The sequence below is a fragment of the Diceros bicornis genome, chromosome 26, assembly GCF_020826845.1.
Source record: "Diceros bicornis minor isolate mBicDic1 chromosome 26, mDicBic1.mat.cur, whole genome shotgun sequence".
Taxonomy (NCBI): Eukaryota; Metazoa; Chordata; class Mammalia; order Perissodactyla; family Rhinocerotidae; genus Diceros; species Diceros bicornis.
In genome coordinates this window covers 45,285,919-45,299,445 of record NC_080765.1, presented here as the reverse complement: position 1 = coordinate 45,299,445, position 13,527 = coordinate 45,285,919, and the positions used below count along the sequence as shown (strand labels likewise).

The window sequence follows — 13,527 nt, the reverse complement described above, 5'->3', positions numbered from 1 at the left end:
CACAGCTGGTCTGCTGGTTGGGCTTTGCTCAGGACAAAGCGCCGCGTCTGACTCTGACTCAGGAACTCTGTTCTTATGGACAGAGTGAGGCTCCTTTTTGAAGAACCACAGAGGAGGTCCTAATGTCTGTCTGGCTAGCTCAGTCGGTAGAGCACAGGGCTCTCAGTCTCCAAGTCTGAATCTGGAGCCCCACACTGGCTAATGTCTTTTTCCTGGGCTAGTTAGCCACAGCCCATCCCATTCTCCTGAACCTCAGAAGGGGTTCTCAGTTCCAAGCACCCACATAAAGATCTGCACAGCCAATGCTCAGTCCATTTATTGCTCAGAATTCTAGAGAATCGCTAAGAAAATCAGCCACTGGCAGAAGCCGACCCCTCCTCGCAGTTCCTTTTCCTGTTTATTTGCCAGCTGTGCCGTGAGGACCTAGTTGAGAGCTCCCAAGAGTGGTGCTGCCCATCTCCAGGGAGGTTGCAAACCCCTGCCCAACTCTTTCACGGCACTACTGGGGCTGACGATATCCCGGGAATGATCGTGCGCCCTCACCTGGGTCAGATCCTCTCAAAATGACTTTACTCTGCTCAGGGTAAAATGAACCCAGGGCAGGGGCCCAGAGCAGACATCTCTGGCCTGGTCAGCAGTGAGGGTCTTTATGGTGTGGAGGGGAAAACAGAAGACCCTCCCTAACCCAGGTACACCCAGGAGCTGGACCCAGTCGCTCACAGAAGCACCAAATCTGAGGTGTCAACATCCACGATTGGGGGATTGCTTAGTATTAAAGTCCTCTCATCAGCAGCAGTATCTCTGAAATTCTGACATCAAAGGTGGGCTTGATTCTGTGACCCTCAATCAGAGGACTTCTGGAGGTGCCAAAAAGTCGGGGGTGAGTCAGGTCCTCAGGGAGGCTGGCACAGGCATGGCCGATCCTGGGATCTACCCCTCCAGGCACAGAGCAAGTCAGTGCAGCCGGGAATAGACAAGGATTGCGGACAAGTGGCCCCATGACCTCCTACCGGGTGTTCCCCCTCATCAGCCTGGACCATGGGTGAGGAAACCTGCGGCATCCGGGGGCTCATATGGGCAGAGATGCATGGGGCCCAGGCAGAGCTCCTGGGGAGTTCAGGGGAAGGATTGGGGTGTACCTTGACCTGGGGGGATGTACCAGGCAGATGGGCTCCATGGTCAGTTTGGGGCAAATCGGTCCCGAGGCAAGGAAAAGACCCCACTCTCAAACTTGATTCAAATAAATCATATTAATTGGACAATAATTGTGAATTCCAACATTCTGATTTCTCTCAGGATGACCCATTCCATGATTCTTTTGAAATATCAAAGATTGAATCATTTTTCTGCTTGCTCTTCGCCACCACCGGGGGCCAGCCCTGCAGCGGACACCCGCGTCTTTGAGACTTCTGCATTCTCGGTGCCCCACCCCACCCCATCGGCGAATCCTAGGGACACAGCCCTGCTGGGGGAGACCAGAGCCTGGTCCTGGTAGAGCAGGAAAGGCCATTATGTGGAAGAAGTTCCCCAGGGGCTGCTGGTTATCATGTTTCTCAATGAAGAGAGCTGCCAGTGGAGGATCACCCTCCTCAGGAGTTGTGGGGTTTGGGGGAAGGGAATCTAGGATTCTGCTCTCTGAATTACTCTTGTGGGACTCCAGGGGGCTCAGAGGTTGAAGATGTGTGTGACTATTCTCTTCTACATGTTTCTATCTTTCCTGCGTTGGGACCCAAATAGGGACAAAGACCTGACGGGACTGAACTATGGGTCTTTCAGCCCTCCCTTAATTCTGTTCCTTCCCCCAAACACCTAAGTGCTAGAAAAGCCACTTACTCACAGGTTCCAGGATTTAGGACCAACTCACCCACCCGCTCCCCAGGAAGAACCACAGGGCTAATGGGTGGTGGCTCAGAAAAAGCTCCACCCTCACCCCCACCCCCACCTATCAGCACTCAAGCTGGCTGAGGGCAGGTGTGCTCTCCGCTCTGTGAGATGCGCTGGACCCCACAGCAAACCCCAGTGGGCTCCATCCCCCCTGTCCGCCCCGGGTGGCTCCAGCTCCCTTCAGTCCTCACCTTCACGGGTGTAAAGAAACATCCATCCCGAACTTGAGGGTATTATGTTAAGCGAGATAAGCCAGACAGAGAAAGACAAACACCGTTTGATTTCGCTCATATGTGGAAAATAAACAAACACATGGACAAAGAGAACAGATTAGTGGTCACCAGAGGGGGAGGGGGTTGGGGGGTGGGCATAAGGGGTACGGGGCACATATATATGGTGACTGACAAATAATAATGTACAACTGAAATTTCACAATGTTATAAACTATTATGACCACAATAAAATAAATTAAAAAAAAAAAAACACCCATCCCCCGACCTTGGGGGTCCTAGAAGTTGCTGCCCTCAGTCGTGGCTGATAACAGTCTTTGGCGACAGAAACCAGCACAGGAGCGCCAGAAAGCAACTGCCCTACCCCGGATGGGACTCGAACCCACAATCCCTGGCTTAGGAGGCCAGTGCCTTCTCCATTAGGCCACCGGGGCGCGCCCCCAGAGGACGGGCTTCCCTTCCAGGACCGCGCCCCCCTGGCCTCCCCCAACCCCACCCCCGCCCCGCCCCGACTACCGCGCGCCGAGCGCGTAGGAACCTCCAGGTGTCCGGCCGAGCCCTTGGCGCCGAAGGGGCCCTGGTTCAGGGCGAGGTCCGTTCCAGCATTTTGCTGTGCTGCTCCCTTTGTTTGGGGCCCAGCGCAGGCGTGGAGTAGCAGCAGCCCGGTGCCCGGCCGTCAGGTCCCGTCGCCTCCCCAGCTCCGCGGCCGCACGCGTCCCCGCCGCGCTTCGCGGGGGCGGAGGAGGAACCCGGGGGCTGGCGGACGCCGCCCTGCGTGTGCATCTCCGGGAATGGACCCCGGACTCCGAAGCTCCGAGCTGAACTCACTCTCCCCTTCGTAATATCTGACCCGAAATTTCCCCCAGGTTTCCTCCCCCGGGGCGGGGGACCCGGCCCCTGTCGCAGATGGGTGAGTTAGGCTCACCGGACCAGATCGGTTAACTTCGTTCTGGGTCTTTGAGGGTATGGTGCTTGCTTTAGGGGCGACGGGCCCTGCGCCCGAGTCGCGGGCGCCCCCAAGTTTTCGGACCCTTTGGGTTCAGGTGGGACAAGACGAGAAGTCTCCGAAGCCCCCTTCAGGCAGAAGGGTCCCATCAAGTCTCCCCTTTTAGGGGAAAACAGGGGGACAGCACAGGGGAGGCGGTCGCTGCGGATTTTTCTGGCTGGGGAGAGGTGTCTCCGACCCTCCGCTAGTCCGGGCTGGAGGCGCGAGGTGGGCAGCGGGACCCTAGTGGGAAGGACACCCGGCCCTGCGGACAAGGAACGAGGCAGGGGAGTGCTGGGAACCTCCGCACTCGCCCTCGGACTCACGCTGCCGCTTGTCCCAAGACAACGCCCTCGGGGCTCCGACCCAGGACGCGGGGCCTGCTATCGAAGAGAGAGGCGGCCGCAACTCCGCGGGTTCCAGGCGCCGCGGCTGCGGATTCTGCGACCCCAGGTTCCAAACCGCTCCACCCCACCACGCGGAGGCCTGTCAGGTCGGCGGGGGAGGGGCGCCGCTTCCTCCGCTGCGGCGGCTCCGGCGAGTCGTCTACTGTCCAGGGATTGGAACCCTGGCCCTGCCCTCGGTTTCCTCTGGTCGTAGCCCTAAAGCTTCTGCAGCCGAATTATCTGAGACCTCAGGTCAAAGGACAGAGGGCCAAGCTATGATCTCCGTCGCCCGGCTAGCTCAGTCGGTAGAGCATGAGACTCTTAATCTCAGGGTCGTGGGTTCGAGCCCCACGTTGGGCGGGGCTTACGTTTTGAGCTTTAGCAGGCTTTCAACAACTCCTGTTTCTGTTTAGCAAGATCTTCCCGAGAAAACAAACCCCCGGTCTCCTCATTCGAGAAGGAGGAGGAGGAGGAGGAGGGAATACCGTTCTTGGGTGTGATTTTCCTTCAGGGGAGACATCCTGAGGCACGCCTTCTACCTTTGGAGATTTATTGGGGGTGGGGGTGGGGGTGGGAGTGGGGGGGGCTTAAGCATAGAAAGGCAGAACCAGGCCTGGAAGGGCAGGTCCCACGAGGTGTGGTCTGGGTCCTGCTCCCCTAGGACGTGGTTTCCCTGCCTCACTAGTACCCGTGAGTCAGCTTTGGGTTGGTGGGTCTGGCCCCTTACACCCCTCGTACTAGGTGAGACTCACATCCTACACCTCTATGGGTGGGTGATAGGGTTGTCATACCATGGGGCGGGCCCCAGTGTGGATGCTGGAGGGGAAAGCACCCAAATCATGCGCCTGGAACTCAGAGGAAGAGATGATCTGTCTCAGAAGGAGGAGGGGAGAGGGCAGGGAGCCAGGCAGGAAGGGGACACAGACACAGGTGGCAGGGTCCTAACATCCCACTGTCCCACTGACTGGGTCTGCTGTAACACCCCTGCTCCCGTCAGAGGAACAGGCTTGGATTTCAATCCTCCCTGAGCCTCCTCCGCTGCCACTCCCTTCTCCCCAAGGAAAGGGCCCCAGGGCAGCCTGCAACCCCAAAGCCCCCTTGGAGGGAATCAGCCAATCCGCTCCTCTGAATCACCCTGAGCCCTGAGCGTCTATCTGCCAGAGCCCCGCAGTTCAGCAGGGACCCGCACCCGCACCTGGGCCTCTGGAGGCCCCCACAGCGTGGGAACTAGGTGGAAGGGCTGAGGAACCTCCCTAGTCCTCCTGCCTCTAGGGCCAGGCTCTGCTTCCTCTTGAGATTCCTCTCCCCCCTACCCCCTGCTGCTGCCCTTAGGGGGAGAGCTGAGGCTCTTTTCTCAGGGACACAGCCGGAAGCCCACCTTGGGCCCCCACTTTACGGCTCTGGACCTGTGGGTTTAACTGAGGCCTCCACCCCGACGCTCTGGGCTCCCAGCTTGAACAAATCTTACCATCCCCTTGTGAGTCCCAGACCAACCTGGAACGCGTAAAATAAAATAACCCAGATGATACCGCAAGATGTGGCCTCCTTGCCTCTTCCGGACATGTTCTGTTCAGACCCACAGGTTCAAGCTGCCTGCTCACCCCACCCTACCCCCACCCCCCTCCCCAGGGGGAGCCAGGAGCCCAGATGACAGTGAAGACAGTACAGGGAATAAGGAACAGACTCGTTTAAAATTAAACCTGACCCCAGCATCAGGGGCCAATTTCTGGGGCCTTCTGTCCTCCCCTCCCAAAGGCAGGTGTCCCCGCTCCTCTGCACCCGCCTCCTCTGCTCCAGCCTGGTGGTGCTTCTCTCCAGGGACCCCTTCCAGCATCTAGAAGACCCTGTCCCTATTCACAGCCCTATTGCAGCTGTGGCCCCGTGGTCAGGTTGGTACTCACTGTACCCCCAGCCTCAGCTCAAGGCCTGGCTCAGCCAGTGATTGGCCAAAGCATGGACGGCTGCAGGCCCCACAGAACCAGGGGGCAAGACCACTTTCTTCCATGGAAGGAAGAGAGGCAGGTGAAGTAACTGACCTTCACAGATTTGTTAATCTAGGTGTAGGAGACTTGCTTTGGGAGTATGAACTCCTGAATTCAAATCCCCGACAAGCCCTTCCCTTGCACACAGGACATTTTTGTGGTGTGGATGGGATGCTGGGGCCTAATTCTGGGTTCCTTTACTTTATTATGGAGAGAGCAGAGGGGTTGAGAGTGAAGAGGGTGGAGAGGGAAGTCCCAGAGCCCAAGCCCCCCCAACCCCTGTTCAGGTCCCACTTTGGGGGACGCAGAGCTGACCCCTGTCCCCGAGCTGCACATCCACACTTCCTTGCAGTGTCCATCTCTGAACCTCAGCCTCAGGGGAACTCTGTGCTTCCTGGAGAGATCCTGCACTGGGAAATTTCCATGGCCAAGTAGCTTGTGGTTTGGGGTCTTGAGTCTCCCCCTAGATGTGAAAGGTCCAGGACACAAATCCTGGGCAGTTCTTTTAGGGCTGGGGGAGAGTTACAGGACCATGCTCCTCTATTTCCCATCTAGACTCCACAGATCTGGGCCCATAAAGCCTGGGCTCTCAAGGGCCTCAGTTTACCCATCTGTAAAGTGGGGATAATAGAAGCTCATGCCTCAAAGCTTTGTTTGGAATGTTAAATTATTTATTTATTTATTTATTTATTTTGGTAAAGCATTTAGAACAGTGCCTTGACTGCCGCATTACCTCCTGCCTGAGTTTCCAGCCTGCCCGACCACTCCAGCCCACCCAGCCCACCTCCCCAAGCCAGGCAACTCTGGGCTGGCAGAAGCCCAGGTTTTCTCTCCAGGGCCCCTCTCAATTCCCTGAGCCCCTCCTGCCCCCTTACCTCACACTCCTCCCGACTTCTTTCAGCAGGAACCTGAACAGTCTCTTGTCCCTAATTGGCAGGTCCTGGCTCTGTGCCACTTCCTCCAGCCGGATCCCAAGGGCCTGATCACGCCACGTAACCAGGCTCGACTCTGAGTCTGGGTTCAGAAAAATATTTTGAAGGAACAAGGAATCGACGAGTCAGTCCTGCTTTCCATCACCCTGTGGAAGGGACCTCTGTTCCCACATCCCTGGAGTGGCCTCAAGCTGATGCACCCACTGCCTGTGGTCTCAGGGTGGTGCCAGGCCCCGGGGCATCAATGGGTGGGCCTTGGGCCACATCAAGGCACAGAGAAGGACCAGGATCCAACTCAGCACTCAGCAACACTGGGGGTCTCAGGCTATGTCTGACCTTTGGGGTCAGGGTTGAGGGAGGTGTGTGTAGTTAAAAACATTGTCCACAGTGGGGTTGAGATCCTCACATCATCCTGCCCGGAGACTCCTTGGCTCTAACAGAGAGATTCAGCAAAAAATAGCTGTGCGGTTGCCCGGCTAGCTCAGTCGGTAGAGCATGAGACTCTTAATCTCAGGGTCGTGGGTTCGAGCCCCACGTTGGGCGGGCCTTTTGTTGTCAGTTGTGGGCCATGGAGGCATTGTGGATTCTGGTCCCATATACAAAGTGCTTTGTTGGGGGCACAATGAGAAAGTTGATAACAGCAGATATCTGCTCACTCCAGGAAACCATGCTGGGGTGTCTGCCCCTTGTACCAGGATTGGCATCCCATTGGGACTTCTGGATTCCCACTCATGGAGGGCCAGGAGAGTAGCAGTTAAGCTTTTCACGCCGGGGACCAGGCAAGGACCAATGCCCTTTAAGGCCGACGTGGGGGGCTTCCTCGCTTTTTGTTAGCAAAGGCCCTGGCGATGAATCCCACAAGGGTTTTCCTCCTCCAGAAACACAGCAGAGCCGCCCCAATTAAAGGACGAGAAAGTCTGAGAGCCTAGTCTCCTCCGAGATTTGACTCTCTTGCTCCCTAAGGGAGAACCATACCCCTGGACCAATGAGCCACCCACGGAAACTCCTTTTGCTGCCAACCTCTCGCTCAGAAACCCTGTCCAGACTCCAGGCCGCCTAGTCCCCATGGGGTCGTACTGGGGGAGAGTTTGATTCAGGTATCGACCAAGTAGAGGGCTATAGGGGTCCGCGTGTTCAGTAGTTTAGGAGTTCCAGTGTCTGTTCCGTCCCTGCCCCCCTAAATTAGAGGGCTCCAGCTCAAGGAAGTAGTCGCCGTAGATTGGGGACAGAACATCGGTCCGGTGTGGGAGCTGTGCTCCACAGCAGTTCACCCCCGGCTCGGCTGCGATTCTTCTTCCTCCACTGGAGCTCAGCCCGGGCGGGAGACCGCCCTCCCCCGCCGCGCCGCCGCGATCGGGAGGCGTAATTGGGAAGCGGTGGTTTCGGGGCCTCCGGGAGCTGCAGCTGCGCGAAATCTCCCTCCGGTAAGACCAGCTCAGGCTGCACTTGGAGCAGATAACCTTTTTGATAAACTTGTTGATTTATCCGGCAGAACTGAGCTTCAGCCCGAAATCTGACGGCGGCTGCGAATCCGCGAAGCGGCGGAGCGGGATTCACAGGTGCTGACAGCTGAGCTACCTGGGGGGTTGCCGCTTTTCCCGAGCCTCAGAGGCACGGGGACGAGGAAGGAAAAGGCATCACTACGGCGGCTCGTTGGTCTAGGGGTATGATTCTCGCTTTGGGTGCGAGAGGTCCCGGGTTCAAATCCCGGACGAGCCCTTCCTTTTCCCCTCCGCGTTTTCGGAGGAGCCTCCTGCGGGTGGGGACCTAGGGCGTCGGGAGACGCAAACTGCCTCCCCTGAGACGAGGATCCCGCGCTTACCAACTGCAGTAACCCCGGGTAAAGGAGACGACTTGGGGAAGGTTATTTACAATAAGGAAAGTGCGTTATTGGTTGCTCTAGGGGTAGGGATCCTAGGGCTGGATGATCGCCGCCCATGTCCGGGTGAGCCCCACTCTTACTTACGTTTTAGTGTTGGGTAGAGGGGCGGAGAGAGGGAAGTGGGGAAGGGATGGGGAGAAGGGAAGGGGTGGGGAGAGGGAGAGAGCCCCGGGCTTCCTCCGGCAGGACCTCAGTGTAGGGCCCGGGCGTGGGAGGCCTTCCCAGATGAGAGAGCGAGGAAATTCTCGCCACGGATCCGGAGGCGGGTGGGGTCAGTGGTGGTCTGATATCGCACATGCGGACCCGCTCAGCTCAGATCTGCCGGATCCCTGGGGGTAGGGTCACGCTTGGACAGCGGGAAAGACAGACCTATAGCAGAGAGTGCCCCGAAACCCGACCCCTGGACGCGGCCTCTGCTGCCCCGAGGGCGGCGTCCTCGTCCTCCCCGCTACTTGGGGACGGAGGACCCGCTTCCTCCCCAGGTGAGGGGGGAGGGCATCGCTGACCCGCCCCTGGTGTGGGGTCTGGTTGGTGGCCTGACCCACCTCCCTTCAGGGGCCACTCCCTCCTGGCGTCAGGCCAGCCTAGGGCACCTGAGGCCAGGACCGTTGCTGGCCGGCGGGTACACTCGGCAGAACACAGTGGCCCTCAATGTCAGCCTCGTGGGTTGGAGGCCCCACGTCGGAAGTTCTTGGTTTTGATTTTTGGGGCGGGAGACGGGAACGGAGTCGGGAGAAGGGGAGTAGGGGGGAGAGGCAGAGGCGGTGGTGGCTGTTTCCTCCATGCACTCCGCAGGCCTTTGGTGAGCACCCACTGGGTGCCACACCCTGGGAGTGCGGCGTTTTCCAAGGCGGCAGTCCCAGTGATCGCGGTTCAACGACCCTCCGCGCGCGGCCTCCCCGCCCTTCAGCTGTCCGCCTGCCCCACCCGACCCGGAGCTCCTCGCTCGCTTTTGCCCCGGCGCTTACCCAGCACGCTCGCGCTGCCAGGAGCGTCCGAGAAGTGACCCAAGGGCGGCGCGGGGACGCACAGATCGCCGGCCGCTGGGAGCAGTTCTTGGCCGGACGCTCATTGACGTCCAAGCGCTGAGTGGAGGCGGCGAGCGAGGTCGCAAGGGGCCACAGAATGGGGGGCGGGGGAGGGGGGCGCGGGGAGCGCTGGGCTCCCTCCACGTCCACCAGTACCTGAACTCAGCCCTTCCCGGCAGGTCTGAAATGCAGTCTCCTCCCGGCGCGGCTCCGCAGGCTCTGCAGTCCCGCCCCGGGGGCCACGTGGGCCACACAGAGGAGCCCGAAGGTGCCAGCGGCGGGGCTCGTTGGTCTAGGGGTATGATTCTCGCTTAGGGTGCGAGAGGTCCCGGGTTCAAATCCCGGACGAGCCCTCCTTTTTCTCCCCGCAGATGAGGATCAGAGATCTAGGCTGGGCCCTGAGACCTTAGCGCGGGACAGCGAAGCCCGATCCCCTGGAAGGTAATTTTTAAAAAGTCTTGAACTTAAGCTGGCTGAGTGCTGCCCACTGCTGCTTTGAAAATTTAATTGGAGCCCAGTCGCCAAAGCGTTGCCAAACTACTTGGTCAGTCCGAGCTCGAGGCACCGAAGGAGGAGAGAGAGGTCGTTCCTCCCTCCGTTCATTAGGAGCCCGTTCTTCTCCTGTCGGAAGCCTTTGAAACGTCAAGCCTGGGGCTCCCCCGACATTCGCGGGCTCAGGAGGCCAGGGCCTCCGCGAGGGGGCCAGGATCTTGGGGACAGAGGCGATGGGCTACTGGGGTTTGCAGCCTGCCTCTAGAGGCTCACGGCCGCCCCCAAATCCGGTCACTCCTTACCTGGGCGTGGCCTCCTGGGGCTCCCCTTCTACCCCGCCCGAGGTCGGGAAGGAGTCCTGAGAATCCGGCTCCGGGTAGTGGGGTCCTAAGCCTCAGGGCCCACCAGGAGCCGGGTCCCCTCTGCCCTGTTCTGCGGCTCCAGCTGTGTGAGAGACGGGGCACCGGAAACCCAGACACCGAACACCGGGTCCCCTTAAACGGGCAAGTTCGAAATCCAAGCAGTTGAAGAACAATTGGGAATGTGTTGTTCATCTGAGGCTCCGACCCGACGTGGTTACACCCACTCTCCATGCCCCACCCGCTAAATAACGTCCAGCAATGGATTCCGGAGAGCTCACACTTTAAAACGGTTATCAGAGAGTATCTCGTACCTGTGACTAAGCCTAACAAACCATGTTGAAGAGCTCCACGAGGGTGGACATCTGTTCTGCAGAACCCTGAGGTGGGATGCCCCGGGCACCAAATTCCTACAAAACACTCCCTCAATGAGAAGGCACCTTTCCTCCCAGTTCCTGGGGGTGAGAGGGAAGGAGGACTCAGGGGAAGGGCGTTAACTCCTCCAGCTTGCCCCACTTCTTTGGCACATGGGCCCAGGGAAAGTCCTTCTGTGAAGTCGCAAGTGCTTGCAGGCCAATGTCTTCAGCATGTGCTGGAAAGAGCACCAAGGGGTGCCAAGAGCATCTGCCTCTCACAGGAACTGGAGGATGGCTACACTGGAGAGGAGGAAGCAGAGGAATGGGGTGGTGGAGAGGACCATATGGTTGGACAAAAGTTATTCGTAGGATCTTCCTTTTTGTTTGGGATGGTGAGTTTGAGAGTGTGCCATGAACCAAGGATCATGAATAATCCATACTGTGCACTTGAGGACCAATTGGAAAAAAAAAAACAAGCAGAAGATTTAGTTTAAAATGACCCATGAGTAGTAACTCCTTAAGCCCCTGGCAGAAATAAACAACAATTTTCTGTGGAGAAACATACTTTTATTTTAGATCTTACAGAATTCCCACACAAAGAAATTTACAAGGGAAATGGGCAACTTACAATAAAAAAATAACAGGGAAACATGGCACCATGAGCAACAACTAATGAACAACAGGCAATGGAAATAAAATTGCAAAGATTTCAGATGCTAAGATTACCAGACACAGACTGTAATAACTATCCTTACTATGTATAGAGAAATGAAAGACAATAATAAAAATATCTTTGATAACAGGAGCAATGTAAAACGCTCTAGAACATTGAAAAAGAACTGAATTCTTCTAAAAATAAAAATACACAAAAATTGAAACAAAACTGAATAGATGTACATAACAGTCAGTTAAAAAAAGATGCAGAGAGAACTAGGAAACTAAAAATAGATAAAAATAAATAACAAAAATAAAAAACTAAAATATTCCAATATGATTGCAAATTAAGCAAGACACTTCTAAAAATTCCATGGCTTAAGGAAGAAATTACAATGGGATTTACAAAATACTTTGAAATAAATGATGATGAAAACACTACATACCCAAACCAGTAGGACATAGCTAAAGCAGTAATTAGAGGACAACTGATAGCCTTAGCTGTGTACAATAGGAAAGAAAGGTTGAAAACTAATGACGAGAAGTTAGAAAAAGAATAGCAAAAATATACCCAAAGAAGTTAGAATGGGGGAAAAAATAATGATGAGACAAAATTAATGAAGTAAAAAACAAGCATACAATAGAGATTAATGACAAATCCTGAAGAAAGATCATGGAAAAAGCTAATGTTATTGATAAAACTGCAAAAACTGATTAAGAAATAGTGAAAGAAGACACATGTAACCCTTTATAGTGTTGCATAATTTAAGTTGTTGCATAACTTAAGAAGATAATAAAGGATATTCCAAGCAACTTTGTGAAAATTTAGAAAAATATATAATTTTTTGAAATACAAAGCATGCCTTAGTGGAATCAAATGGAATTAAAAAGGAAAATGATCTTAAAACCAGTAAAGAAAGTGAGCCAATAGTCAAAAATTATCCTCCAAGGAAAATTCTTGACCCAGATGGCTGTATTGGAGCATGCTACCAAACATTCAAGAAAGAAAATTTTAATCTCATACAAAATCTTTCATAGACTAGAAGAAGAGGGAACCTCTCAACACATTTGATGAGGCTAGCATAACTCTGATAACAAAACTGAACACAGCATGAAAAATAATTTTGAAAGCACATAATCTTGCTCATGAAAATAGATGTAAAATATTAGCAAACAAAATCCTATGACATATAAAAAGAATAATACACCACGGACAAGTGGAGCTATCCTAGGGAATGCAAGGTTGATTTGACATGAGAAAATCTGTTAATGTATTCAATAAATTCAAGGAAAAGTATCTGATGTAATCCAACTTCCATTCATGGTTTTAAAAATTCTTAGTAAATTAGCGAAAGGAGGTAATACTCATAACTCGCCAAAATTATCTACAAAGTACTACAGCAAACTTCAAGGTGGTGAAACCATGAAAACATACTCTCTGAGGTTGGAAATGCAACAAGGATGCTGACACTCTCTATTTCTGTTGAACATTTTATTGGAGAAACTGGGTCACTCATACTTTGTTGGTGGGAATGTAAAATGGTACAGCCACTCTGGAAACACTGGCAATTTGTTTGAAAACTGAACACATAACTACCATATGACCCAGCAATTGCACCTTTGGGTATTTATCCCAGAAAAACGAAGACTTACATGAGCATAAAAATCTGTACACGAATGTTTATAGCTGTTATATTTGTAACAGCCAAAAAACTGGAAATAATCCAGACGTCCTTCAAGGGGTCAACAGTTAACTTATCTGCGGTACATCTCACCCTAGGTTTCCACCCCGGCGCTGCTCCCTCCGTGCCCCTTCGCCTAGCTGCACGGCTGCTCCTGCCAGTCCCTGACGCCAAGTCGGCCCTGGCGAACACAGGCGCCAAGCGGGGTTCCCCAGCTATAGGCCAAGGGGGAGGGGTGCGGTGAGGGAAGTCCTGGACTAGGAGCGCCCTTCTTGCAGCGGGGGCGTCGGTGGGAAGCGGAACCTGTAGCGGCGGAACCCCCGTGGGCCCAGGAAGCTTTGGCTTCTGACCTGCCCCTGGTGCCCAGGTCTAATTCATTATCTAACCGAGTTCCCACCACCTTCAGGCCACCCTGCCAACATCTAGACGTGACGGTACTGCCTTAGGGATGCCCGGCTAGCTCAGTCGGTAGAGCATGAGACTCTTAATCTCAGGGTCGTGGGTTCAAGCCCCACGTTGGGCGGCTCGTTTTCTTGGTTTGACTTCCGAATCCTGAGAAACTCAGTAGATATCGTTTGGTGAGCATCCTAGTGGATGCCACACTGTGGAGGTGCGGGCTTTCCAAGCAGCGCATCCCAGTAACCTAGGATCAAAAGACACTCAATGCTTCCCCCT

The 13,527-nt window shown here is 54.7% G+C and overlaps 6 non-coding genes across 6 annotated transcripts; 5 read left to right on the top strand and 1 right to left on the bottom strand.

Annotated features, from left to right (window-relative positions):
* Positions 1–2,475: 2,475 nt before the first annotated feature.
* Positions 2,476–2,548, bottom strand: TRNAR-CCU (transfer RNA arginine (anticodon CCU)). Its single transcript has one exon. It is a non-coding gene; the product is annotated as a tRNA-Arg (tRNA).
* Positions 2,549–3,772: 1,224 nt separating this feature from the next.
* On the top strand, positions 3,773–3,845 carry TRNAK-CUU (transfer RNA lysine (anticodon CUU)). Its single transcript has one exon. It is a non-coding gene; the product is annotated as a tRNA-Lys (tRNA).
* A 3,024-nt stretch (positions 3,846–6,869) lies between these two features.
* Positions 6,870–6,942, top strand: TRNAK-CUU (transfer RNA lysine (anticodon CUU)). The gene has a single exon. It is a non-coding gene; the product is annotated as a tRNA-Lys (tRNA).
* Positions 6,943–8,046: 1,104 nt separating this feature from the next.
* On the top strand, positions 8,047–8,118 carry TRNAP-UGG (transfer RNA proline (anticodon UGG)). The gene has a single exon. It is a non-coding gene; the product is annotated as a tRNA-Pro (tRNA).
* Positions 8,119–9,590: 1,472 nt separating this feature from the next.
* On the top strand, positions 9,591–9,662 carry TRNAP-AGG (transfer RNA proline (anticodon AGG)). Its single transcript has one exon. It is a non-coding gene; the product is annotated as a tRNA-Pro (tRNA).
* Positions 9,663–13,302: 3,640 nt separating this feature from the next.
* On the top strand, positions 13,303–13,375 carry TRNAK-CUU (transfer RNA lysine (anticodon CUU)). Its single transcript has one exon. It is a non-coding gene; the product is annotated as a tRNA-Lys (tRNA).
* Positions 13,376–13,527: the final 152 nt, after the last annotated feature.